Source organism: Podarcis cretensis (assembly GCF_951804945.1).
Source record: "Podarcis cretensis genome assembly, chromosome: 9".
Lineage (NCBI taxonomy): Eukaryota > Metazoa > Chordata > Lepidosauria > Squamata > Lacertidae > Podarcis > Podarcis cretensis.
This window is the reverse complement of record NC_137178.1, coordinates 6,524,378-6,535,179: the sequence shown is the minus strand read 5'-3', so window position 1 is coordinate 6,535,179 and position 10,802 is coordinate 6,524,378. Positions and strand designations below refer to the sequence as shown.

General features: G+C 45.8%; 1 pseudogene across 1 annotated transcript; it reads left to right on the top strand.

The window, feature by feature from the left end:
- Positions 1-3,535: 3,535 nt before the first annotated feature.
- Positions 3,536-4,150, top strand: LOC307223456 (large ribosomal subunit protein eL18 pseudogene; annotated as a pseudogene). Its single transcript has one exon. The product of its transcript is annotated as a large ribosomal subunit protein eL18 pseudogene (transcript).
- Positions 4,151-10,802: the final 6,652 nt, after the last annotated feature.

The following is a 10,802-nucleotide window of genomic DNA, read 5'->3' as shown; positions in this document are numbered from 1 at the left end:
TCCCTCTGACCACTCATTGTCGTCTCACCACCAACCCCTGGGCTCTGAGCTTTCTTCTCTTTGGGGTTCCCCAGCTGGTTCCACCCCCCACTACTTTGCATCCAACCAGTCCATTGCACATTTGTGTGTGTGAAAGAGAGAAACTATGAAGGCGAAACAGATGGAACATAAAGCTCCGTGCACAAAACACACCCGTGAATTTATGTAGGGCTGTGCATCTATTACTCCTGTGAAGTGTCTTCTGAAACAAGTGCTGCAACAATCGATATTCTCACAAACACCCCCATAAGCTAGGAGCCATTAATTTATCTAATCCTCTTTCACAGCACCTAAATTGGTGGCCATCACTCCCCCTTGCGATAGTAAAGTCCATAGTTTAATGATGCTCAGTGTGCATACAATTCTTTTGCATCTCCCAGATCTTCCATTATTCAGCTTCTTGGACGTTCTCAATTTCTACTGTTGCAAGGCAGACAGAATTCCCCAGTGCACACATGTACACTTTTTGGTAATTTTATACCCCTTTGTCGTGTCTCCTCTCACTCACCTAAACACAAAAACCCCCTGCAAACTTGCCTAAGAAGCGAGTTGCTCCATCCCATTGATCATGTCGTTTGCTTTTTCCCCCTGAACCTTTTCCAAGTCCACGATGCTTCTTTTGAACTGGGTTGAGAACTGCAGACAGCATCCCCAGGTGGCAAGGGGGAGACAAATGGCAGCTGCTTCTCCCTCATTGCTCGCGCATTTGGGTTGCCCTTTCCTGAGCTGCATTTGATCTTTTGCTAATGCACCGCTCCCACTGTTCAGGGCCTGTCAGCTGAGCATTGATAGAAAGCAGCTCTTGGCTGTGGGTGACGGCAGCTCAAGCATGATGCTAGCTGGGTACATCATGAACAAGCTGGGGGGGGGGGTCTGCCAGGTACCTGGCCACCTTCCAGAATATCCAACGAGTGCCAAATGTGGTTGGCAGCGAGAGCTGTTCTCTGCAGGTGCTCAAACAGAGATTTTAAAAACAAATAAATGTGGTGCATGCAAGGCGCAGATATGGGAAATCTGTCCCCGGAAAGTACAGCGTATCTCTTTTTGTGGTGCTGCATATTTTAAAGAAAAGCTGCTGCATTTGGCCTTGCTGGGGGAAAGTATGCATTAAAATGTGTATATTTTGCAATATTTATTTACTGAATAGATATACTCTGCCCTTCCTCCCCAAAGGAGCCCAGAGCACCAGATGGACAATTTTAAAACAAAAAACAAAGGTACAATATTCTGAAACCATTTAAACAGTCTAAAAATAATGCAACATTTCTGCAATTTGCAGGGGTTTTGTTAATAACAACAATATATTTTTTTAAAAAAAACCTAATAAAAACTCACCAATATTTTGGTGTGACTTTCTCCTAATAGCACAATTTTATTTTTTTTGCATGTGATTATCTATAATCAAATGCATTACAAGTGCTGTTTTCTCTAATGTATTCATTTTTATACATTTATAATGTATTCATTTGTATACTTGTCCCAATCATATGTAATTTTTTGTCAGTCGGTTGGTTGTTTGCGATGCTACATTCCCAAAATTAAGATAAGTGCAAATTTCCAAGGATGGCTACATTTCAGTTCTTGTACTGTTTCAGATAGTGCAAATTAAGTGGTTTTGCCTTTAAATGCAAACGGAATCAAATTACACCCCATTCCTAATACAGTGGATGCTCAGGTTGCAAACGTGATCCGTGCGGGATGAACGTTTGCAACCCGCAGCTGCATGTCTGCGCATGTGCAAGTTGCGATTCGGCACTTCTGCACATGCGCAAAGCGCGATTCAGTGCTTCTGCGCATGCGTGACCGCCGAAAACCGGGAGTAGCCCGTTCTGGTACGTCTGGGTTTCGGCAGTCTGTAACCTGAAAAAACACAACCTGAAGTGTCTGTAAAACGAGGTATAGCTGTACCCGCCTGTTCCCTGCCCCGCCACCATCAAATCCAGATTGACCATTACCGAGGGAAATTTAGCAAATTAAAAAACAAACACTGCCCATGACCCATTTGTGATATATCTCAGCAAGCGCCTTAAAAGAGTAAGTCCTCTTCTGAAACACCCTAAGATCAGAACCACCTAGAAGGTGATGCCAGCCTCTCCTCTCTCTCTCTCTCTCTCTCTCTGCTTGCAGGAAACCTCCTGTGTGTTCCACACACAAAAACAAAAGGCCCCTTGGCAATTTCTTATGTCTTGCAACAACACTTTGGGGAAGACTAGCAGGCCCAAGGGATACGTGCTTTGTTTTCTCTGAATACTGTGCTTCTCTGGCTTTTGCACACACCAGCCTTTTAAAAGTTGCTTTTCCAATATGAGTCGCTATTCCAGTATTTACAGCCAGTGTGGCACAGTGGCTGCAGTGTCAGAATAGGACCTGGGAGACCAGGGTTCGAATCCCCACTCGGCCCTGATGCTCACTGGGTGTGACTCATCAGCCTCTCACTGCTCTTGTGCTCGGGTCCAGCTTGCGCAAGCATCTTGGTGGCCACAGTGGGAACAGGATGCTCAACAAGGTGGCATTTGACCTGACCCAGGAAGCTCTTATTCTGCTCCTAACCCACACCAGTTTTCTAGAGACAGCCTTTGCGGTCCTCGACAGACAGAGGCAGAGTGAGCAGAACCAGGTGAGAGAGGCCTGATGTTTTCAGCAGGTGTTCCCAGCCATATCAGCGCTTGTTTGGTTTTTTAAAAAAACAGAGAGTCATTTATTTTGTCTTATCAGCGAAACCTGTTCCTACATGAAAAGGTTCCCAGAACAAAGGCTGCCTCAAAGAGCTGATCAGTTGCACTTCTGAGTAGGTGGACGTCTGCTGCTGTCCTCCTGGGTCTTCCAGTTTTCCAAAAGTTAGAAGACTGATGTGCAAACTCAGTGTCAGGAGCGAGCCAGCAGTAAATCACACCACGCAAGTTGAAGTTAACTCTTTATTAGCAAAATCACAATCTGTACAGACTTGGTTGAGTGTCAGGCCTCATGAGCACAACAGCTCATCCCTGCTAGAATCAGTGGCCAAGACAGAAGGTCCCTGCCTTCCCACGGCTGCGCAAGGCCCCTCGTCTCCAGGGTTTCCCCCCAAGCAATCTGAGACTGAGCTTCTGTACAGCCAATCTCTCCTCTGCCCATTTTAGGCCTCTGCTGGTGGTTCTGGGAGACCAGGGGAAGGAGAGCTTGTCAGGAGGAGAAGACCCCTGGACTTCTTCACCAGCCAGACTCATCTCTGCCTCTGGGCATTCCTCCTCTCCTGATTCAGCTTCTGCCTCCGATTCTGGACTTCTCTCTGCCACAGACTCTCCCAGCTCACTAAGCCCTGTTGCCTCTTCAGCGTCTGACACCTCCTCTGAGTCTTCTCCCTTTGACGACTCGTTGTTGTCCCACCACCACCCCGGGCTCTGAGCCTTCTTGCCCCAGCTGGTTCCTCCCTCCGATCCTACCAGTCCGTGACACTCAGCTACCCCATTTGGTGAGTCTGCCACACACCCAGTGACAAAACTTTGAAACACTTTTTTTCCAGGCACTGCTGGCGCTGCCATGGGAGTCGACATTTGCCACAACAAGGACCAGAAAGTTTGGCGCAAAGAGCCTAAGAGTCAGGATATCTACCTTCACCTCCTGGTCAAGCTCTACAGATTTCTTGCTTGACAGACCATTGCAAAATTCAACAAGGTGATTCTGAAACGGCTCTTTATGACCCACACCAAGAGGCCTCCGCTGTCCGTTTCCCACATGATCCGTAAGATGAAGCTCCCAGGGCAGCAGAACAAAACTGCTGTCGTGGTGGGTACAGTGACTGATGATGTTCACATCCACGAAATCCCCAAACTGAAGGTTTGTGTCCTGAGAGTGACCTGAAAGCTGGTGGCCAGATCATAACTTTTGACCAGTTGGCCATGGCTGCCCCCAAGGGCCAAGGAACTGTGCTGCTTTCTGGACCCAGGAAGGCTCGCAAAGTTTACAGGCATTTCAGCAAGGCCCCTGGAACCCCACACAGCCACACTAAGCCATACATCAGATCCAAGGGCCACAAGTTTGAGTGGGCTCGAGATTGCCGTGCCAGTCGAAGCTACAAAAACTAGATTGGGTCTTGAAATATTTGAAGGCTGTGATGCACTGGATTAAATTTGCTAAAACTTTGAAACAATCAACCACATTTTGGACCACCCTCTCGCCAGAACAGCAATCTATAGATAACCTTAATAAAATAAAATAAATGTAAATAAATGAGAAGGCGGTTCCATTGCCAGGCATCACTCCTCAATTCACGTTGAAGGCTGCATTCGTCACTTTCGCATGCTCTTTTTGAAAAGAGCTGCAGCAAATACCTTTTTTCTCATCTCAGCAAGTGTTATTGGGTGGATCTGTGCTGCCCTCCAGTGACTCCGAGGAGTAACAAGCAAAGCTTTGAAAGGAATGGCTCTCTCTTGCCACCCACCACCCCCGTGACAGGTGAACACAAGCTGGCCAATTTTTAAACAGGCCTCATCGGGGGGTTTTGCACAGGTTTCAAAAGATAGGACCACATCCCCTGCACAACATGCAGAGTGAGCCTTTGTCAGCAAAAGCCCAGCTTTAAAAACATTCTCTCTTTAAATCATGTTTCTGTAGCGTGTTCCCTAAGCTGGTTGCATTCTCCTCTCCTCAGTTTTGTTAGACCCATTTCTTTCCCCAGGGCTACAACAGTTTAACAAGAAGGTACAGCAACTCAGACTGTCAGTGGAACTTTTGCGATCGATGTCCCTACCATCTGCCAAGGCTATAATAAAAACTAGGTTGTGGGATATTGGACACCAAGAACTAACAGTAGCAGCGGAGAAAACATGTTCCCCTCTTTATTTTCAACTTTCTTGGGCACATGAAACTAACCACAATTACCTTGAATTTCTGCTTAACCCTCAAGAAAGAAGGGCATTTTCACTGGCCAGGTTTAATTCAAACCCATCAAACCTCCTTTGGGGAAGGTTCTCAGGTGGGGTGGAAGGAGAAAGAACTTGCCCATGTGAAGACCACCTGGTGGAAGTAAAGGTAAAGGTACCCCTGCCCGTACGGGCCAGTCTTGACAGACTCTGGGGTTGTGCGCCCATCTCACTTAAGAGGCCAGGGGCCAGCGCTGTCCGGAGACACTTCTGGGTCACGTGGCCAGCGTGACATCACTGCTCTGGCGAGCCAGAGCCGCACACGGAAACGCCGTTTACCTTCCCGCTGGTAAGCGGTCCCAATTTTTCTACTTGCACCCGGAGGTGCTTTCGAACTGCTAGGTTGGCAGGCGCTGGGACCGAGCAGCGGGAGCGCACCCCGCCGCAGGGATTCGAACCGCCGACCTTTCGATCGGCAAGCCCTAGGCGCTGAGGCTTTAACCCACAGCGCCACCTGCGTCCCGTACCTGGTGGAAACCCTTACACATATGCTTCTCAATTGTAAACTATACGCTGATCTCCATCAGCAATTTCTAGATCAACTCTGCATCCCCAAATGGAAACCAGAGTTGGAGGTCATACATTTTCTATTACTGGGGAATGATCAGGAGCTCACCAAGTTAGTGGCTAAATATCTCTATTCGTTTTTTTGTCATCGAAATACACTGCAGACGCCTGATCTCCCTGGAGACCAAGAGATGTGACGAGAGACTGCTCTGCCTCCTTTCTTTTAGCAAATGTTTTGTGTCACTGGGGAAGTGGTAATTCTGTATTGATTTGTTTTGGATGTTTGTATTTGATGCCAATAAAAGGTCTGATGATAATGGTTGTACTCCCAAGTATTTTTAAAACTACACTTCCCACCATCCCTGACTGCTGGCTATGCTGCCAGGGGCAGATGCAAATTGGTTCAGAAGGTACACCTTTGTTAGAATCATAGAACTGTGGGGTTCAAAGTGATCCCCAGGGGCATCGAATCCAACCCCCTACAATGCGGAAATGTCAACTAGATCAAGACAGACAGCTGTCCAACCTATGCTTAAAAACCTCCAAGGAAGAACAATTCACCATCTCCCAAGGGAGTCCCTTCCATTCAAACAGCTCCCACTGCCAGAAAATTATTCCTGATGTTAAGTCGGAATCTCCTTTCTTGTACCTTGAAGGCTTTGGTTCGGATCCTACCCTTCAAGAGCGAGAGAAAACAAACTTGCTCCACCTTCCATGTGACAGGCCTTGAGATATTTAAAGATGGCGATCATCTCTTCTGTCTTCACTTTCCCAGGCTATACATACCCAGCTCCTTCAACCGTTCCTCATAAGGCTTGGTTTCCGGACCCCTGATCATCTTGGTTGCCTCCTCTGCACACCTTCCAGTTTGTCAACATCCTTCTTAAATTGGCATGCCCAGAATTGGACACAGTAGGCTGCTTCTGAATTTTGCCTTTTCAGCTCTCATCTACCCTAAGACATTATGAGGTATGGGGCTGGTGTGTTAAATACAGTGGTACCTCTGGTTGTGAACGGGATCCGTTCCGGAGGCCTGTTCGCAACATGAAAAGAGCTCAACCTGCAGCGGCGCGTCTGCACACGTGGGTTGCAATTCAGCGCTTCTGCGCATGCGCGTGACGTCATTTTGCGCTTCTGCGCATGTGCGAGCAGCAAAACCCCAAAGTAACCCTTTCCGGTACTTCCGGGTCGCCGCGGGATGTAACCTGAAAGAACGTAACATGAAGCAAACGTAACATGAGGTATGACTGTACAGTGGTATCTCTGGATGCGAAAGGGATCCATTCCGGAGCCCCGTTCGCATCTTGAAGCGAACGCACCCCGTGTCTGCGCATGCCGTGATTCGCCGCTTCTGCGCATGCATTATGTCATTCTTAGCGTCTGTGCATGCGCGAGCGGCGAAACCATTGTCCTTCAGTATAAAAGATTCTGCTGTGCACTGCAGGGGGCTGGACTAGATGACCCGTCCCTTCGAGCTCTACAGTTCTATGATTCCACCATTTCCTTGTGCCAGATCACTTCCCTCCCCATATTTCCAACCTTCCCCCCTGGGAGTTTCCAGCCAAAATGCAACACTCATTCCCACATTTTTCTAATGCTCTACCCAGCCCTCCCCCACCAATCAACTGCCCTACTTCTTCAATAATTGCTCTCTTCAAATGGGATGCACTATTTACTAATGACAAAACATGGGGAACAAAGTCATTTAAGCGCTTAAGCCCCCCTTGACCTACTTTGCATTTGCCAGAAATGTATCGCTGCGGCAGGACGGCTGACTTCTCTCAAGATCCCAGCTCTTTCAAAAAGGGTGTTTTTAACCATCCGTACGAAGATAATTCATTTTTATTTCATTTGCCAAATGAATCGGGGAAGAGAACTGAGCTGGGCATTTGACAGGACTGTCACCACCTCAGGCCCAGTTGCTCTAGTGTTTTTTGCCCTGGGGAAATGGAATAAATCTATACCACTTGATAAACAGTCATGGCTTCCCTCTGAGGAATCCTGGGAACTGTAGTTTGTTAACAGTGCTGACCAGAGACTAATCAAGGGCATCTCCCAAAATGATACAATCTGGTTTCCCTTTTATTGAAGAACAGGATATTTTAATGCCATCACAGAGGTATCTGCGGAAGGGATATATATTCATTGAAAATATTATATTTCTTTTCATTTAAAAAAGAAGCTACCTGTTTCTTAAAACTGGCACTAGAGGTCCTTCTCTAATTATCCCTGCCACTCTCTAGGTTTTCTTAATGATAATTACCGGTACTATTATTATATGCCGACACCTGACTGGGTTGCCTGGAGAGCCACGTCTTAAGACATTCTCAAAAAGAGTAAGATTGCCCAGGATTTTAACTGATTTTATATCTACTGCTTTTTGTATTTTTACTGTTGCTTTTGTTTCTGATGTTTCTGATCTGTTTTATGTTTGTTTTATGGTTCTCTTTTGTAGGCTATCTTGAAAATCTAGATTAATAAAATTATGTAAAAAAAAAAACAGAAAGGAAAACTGCTGAGAGTTGTTAAGAAACCCCTGCTCCTCTCTCAGAGCAGTTTAGTCATTAATCCCTCTATCCAGGGAACTCTGGGAATTTTAGCTTCATGAGCATAACAGGGCACCCTTGCAGTTCCCAGGATTCTCATGAGGGAACGCCGTGCCTTTAAAGCAGTACGATACTGCCAAAGTACCGCCATGATATTCTTGAGAAGCTGGTAAAATGTGATGAACAGATTATGCTAGTAGGACTGCAATAAGTTTTGTAAGGTGGATTATCTGAAATAATGCAAGAAAGACTATGAAAAGAATTATTAGTTAAGGACAATTAAATGCAATATAGAAATTAAGAAATGCAGAAGAAGTGATAAAGAAAGGAAAATCATCAGAGGTGTTGACGGAAGTCTAAAACACTGTATAAGGTGATATGTTGTTTGACTGTTGGAACTGATATGTTAAAAAATCAATAATAATGTATAATAATAAAAAGAGAAGCTGGTAAAATGTGGATTTGTAGCTGAGAGAAGCTATGACAGCCATCTTCAAATATCTCAAGGGCTGCCACATGGAAGATGGAGAAAGCTTGATTTCTTCTGCTCTGGAGGGCAGGACTCGAACCCATGGCTTCAAGTTACAAGAAATGAGATTCCTTCTAATCATCAGGAAGAACTTCCTGACCGTAAGAGCTGTTTGACAGTGGAACAGACTCCCAAAGGTAGCAGGCTCTCCATCATTGTAAGTTTTTAAGCAGAGGTTGGATGGCCATCTGCCATGGAAGCTTTATTTTTTTTTTATAAATATTTATTAGAGTTTCCAAATTAATACAAAAAACAAAGAACAAAAATACACAAAAAGTAACAAAAATACAAAGATACAAAATTAAAAACAGTTAAAACAAATATAATTTCCATTACTTATTTCCATTAACTTGTTTCCCAGACCTCCTCTCACCTCCCCCTTTTGTATTCCAGTTCAAATTCCTAACTCAGAAAATCCTTATTATAACTTATTATAACTTATTGCTCAACCTTTACATTACAGCTGGTAACCACTTAATTTCTGTCCAACATCCCTCTAATGTCCATTAATTTTACAATGCCTCTGCAAATAGTCTTTAAATTTCTTCCAGTCTTCTTCCGCCGACTCTTTTCCCTGGTCTCGGATTCTGCCGGTCATTTCTGCTAGTCCCATATAGTCTATCACCTTCATCTGCCATTCTTCCAGAGTGGGTAAATCTTGTGTCTTCCAATACTTCGCGATGAGTATTCTTGCTGCTGTTGTTGCATACTGCAATGGAAGCTTTAGTTGAGGTTCCTGCACTGCAGGGGGTTGGACTAGATGACCCTTGGGTCCCTTCCAACTCTACAATTCCAGTTCTTTCCTGTTCCTTCTTCCAGTTGGTGGCCTATTTACTTTGATTCACTGCTGCGTTGTTTCTCCCACTGGATGCCTTCAGCAGCCAGCAGCGAAGAGAAGCAGTAGAGGTAATGAAGTCAGCCTCACCTATTAACCTATCGATCACATTGGTGAGAACAAGTATATGGATTTGCAGGGATTTGGGAGCAAGGAGAGGGACTTTGAGGGGAAATCATCAGGTACAAATGAATCAAATTTTATTGCAATGTCAAATAGAAATAGAATGCGTTTAGAGGGGATTAAGGAAAGAACCTGGACGCAGGTGGCGCTGAGGGTAAAAAGTTGCCGATCGCATGGTCGGCGGTTCGAATCCCCGCGGCGGGGTGTGCTCCCGTTGCCCGGTCCCAGCGCCTGCCAACCTAGCAGTTCGAAAGCACCCCCGGGTGCAAGTAGATAAATAGGGACTGCTTACTAGCGGGAAGGTAAACGGCATTTCCATGTGCTGCTCTGGTGCCGGTTCGCCGGAGCAGCTTCGTCATGCTGGCCACGTGACCCGGAAGTGTCTGCGGACAGCGCTGGCTCCCGGCCTCTAGAGTGAGATGAGCGCACAACCCTAGAGTCTGTCAAGACTGGCCCGTACGGGCAGGGGTACCTTTACATTTAAGGAAAGAACCACTTCAGATTGAGATGATGATGATAATAATAATGATGATGATGATTTTATACCCTGCCCAACATTAAAAAGTTTCCTGAACAGGGCTGCCTTCAGATGTCTTCTAAAAGTCAGATAGTTGTTTATTTCCTTGACATCTGATGGGAGGGCGTTCCACAGGATGGGTGCCACTACCGAGAAGGCCCTCTGCCTGGTTCCCTGTAAACTCACTTCTCCCAGTGAGGGAACCACCAGAAGGCCCTCAGAGGAGGACCTCAGAGTCTATGCAGAATGATGGGGGTGGAGACACTTCTTCAGGTATACAGATAAAGAAGTATTGATTTTCCACTTCACCTAAACTAAGCTATGTGGAGACTCAAGAGGGTTTACCATGTGTCAGTGAGGCCCTCAGTCGCTCAAAGGTTGTCCATCCCTCTGTTAAATTGTGTGTGGCCCCCATGCTCATCAAGGTAGCACAAGAGGGAAGAATCACCCAGTGTTCTAGAAAAGAGTTTCAATTGCCTACTCTTAGCATCTGGATGGTTCATCGAAAAAACTAGCAATTTGGGAGATTATTTTTATAATCAATGCTTGGAGGAAGCGTTCAGTGCTTAAAAACTCCTACCATCTCGCTCAAAAAAAGATCTCCTGCCCGTTAAACCAAAAACCCACAATCCTTTTCTGTGCCTTTTTTATAGATACAACTGGTAGGGAATTTGAGAACTGCGAGTCAGCCTGCACATGCACCCAACCTAGAATTGCTATGAGGCCCCATCAGTATTGGCATTCCGCAGGCTCTTGAAGACTCACCTATTTAGACCAACGTTTCCTTCATCTCTTGCCTTGCTGC